The following is a 1,998-nucleotide window of genomic DNA, read 5'->3' on the forward strand; positions in this document are numbered from 1 at the left end:
TGGCCGAACTAAGTGAAACGTCAGTCTGTGGGTAAAGAATTTTGGTGTTGGTTGCAACTCGTGGGAAAGTGCATATTTTTATCTTACAGATACTTTTATAAGAGCGTCGTTTACTTACTCTGGCTGTCATACGCACAACACGCACACCCACTCGCACTCACACTCAATCATCTACCATTGCGAACAGCTGTGACACGCCACTGCCGTAGATATTCACAATAGACGAACTACAAACGTCAAAAGTAAAAAGTGAAGTTAGGTTTATTGGCGCATATTAGTCATCCTTTTCACTCGCACTTGCATTACCTAAGTGCGGAAGTGGTAAGCGAACAGCTGAACGATAGCGATGCCAGCGATTGTGACTGAGTCGGCTGGCTTGTTTGCGTTTGCTACAGTTCGATTAACTGCAGCGTTTGCCAAGACTGCGAGTGAGTGAACGAACGAGGCACGAAAAAGTCGTATAGAAAGTGGTTGAGCGCTAAGTGAAGTAATATATACTTAGGTATGTATGGATGTAATTAAGTGAAGTAATATGTAATTCAGTAACTTTTACAGTGTGAAAATAAATAAAATTACAAGATAATAATATATATGTATGTATGTATAAGTGATTGCGAAATTGTGTGTGTAAACAATATATATGTATGTATATGTTTTCACTTGATCACTGCTTTTCTTTGAGCGTTCCACAGTGTAACACATACATAATCAAACAAATTATCAGCGCTTGCACAACAACAAGAACACCAAAGAAAAAATTCAAGTGCAGACGTAAATGCATTTTCTTTTTTCATTTTCCTGCAACCACCTTTACAACGTTTGCGTCATCCTTTTTGCTGCCAACTTCGTCGGTTGACTCCTAATTTACCGTACTTCGCTGTGTCGTTTAGCGTTTGACGCCCTGTCCATGGTGCCCGGCACAATCAGAAACCGTGAGAGCGACGCTGCTACATATATGTATGTACGTGCATACATAGGCATTATATTATGTACATATGTATATATAAACAAATATAACTCCGTGTGTGTGTAAATTCCGCTTGGAAGTCATTAAATCGGTGGGTCATTTGTCCTTGTGTGAGCAGGATAGCAGTAAAAACCGAAACACATACATAGTTACATGTGTGTTAGTGGACATTAACGCTTGTGAAGCATCACAAAAGAATAAAGTCGCATAAAGAAATAGAAATGGCGAATGTGAAAATGAAAATAATCAAATGAAGTTCAGTGATTTTATGGTGTTTACATTTTGATAAAATGGAATAAATCTAAAAATAAAATTAAAATTGGGTGCGGTAACTGTGAATTCGGAAAAAAAAGTAAACAAATATTTGTTAAAGCGTTTTCGCTAAAATAATCGATTATAAAAATTACAAAACAGCAAATATACGAGCGTAGGAAAGTACTACGCGTGTCTACCTACGCCTTTATTGACCCCCGCCAACGCCCTCTGTGGTCCTTTAACATTTATCGCCCTATCCGCGCATCCGTCCGCCCACTTCCGTTGAATCTGCAAACTTGTAAACCGCAAAAACGCGTCTGCTCTTAATGTATACATATGTAGGTGTGTGAAAGTGTACTGTGGGTGTGTTTACATTATTACACATACATATGCGCATTCGCATTTGTATTTGTGTGCAACAACGTCTCGCATAAAATGAACGCGAATATTAATTTTCAAATTCAAGGATAGCTTGCTTTTACTGGCAGCAAAGTAAAATACGAAATAATGTAAACGATTTCTAAAACCGAGTAAGCTTTACGAGCGCGTCTCAAGAGCAAAAAAATATAACTTGTTTGCGAAAACAGCGAAAATATAAAAAGGTTCTTCAACGTCACATTTTAGCGCTCTCTGGAATTGAAATTTCGATGTAAGATTAGCGAATGTGGAGCACATTAAAGATTTTACAATTGGTAAGTCGAAAAAATTATGTTTTTATATCTGAAGTTTTTTTTTATTAAAATATGCAATATTTTGCAAACATCGTATTTAATGGA

General features: G+C 37.2%; 1 long non-coding RNA gene across 1 annotated transcript; it reads left to right on the forward strand.

The window, feature by feature from the left end:
* The first annotated feature begins 479 nt into the window (after positions 1-479).
* Positions 480-1,787, forward strand: LOC108354104 (uncharacterized). The gene is made up of 2 exons (XR_001846492.1): positions 480-527; positions 1,694-1,787. It is a non-coding gene; the product is annotated as an uncharacterized LOC108354104 (long non-coding RNA).
* Positions 1,788-1,998: the final 211 nt, after the last annotated feature.

Source organism: Rhagoletis zephyria, unplaced genomic scaffold, assembly GCF_001687245.7.
Source record: "Rhagoletis zephyria isolate East Lansing unplaced genomic scaffold, Rhagoletis_zephyria_1.1 Rzeph_scaffold_33417, whole genome shotgun sequence".
NCBI classification, from domain to species: domain Eukaryota; kingdom Metazoa; phylum Arthropoda; class Insecta; order Diptera; family Tephritidae; genus Rhagoletis; species Rhagoletis zephyria.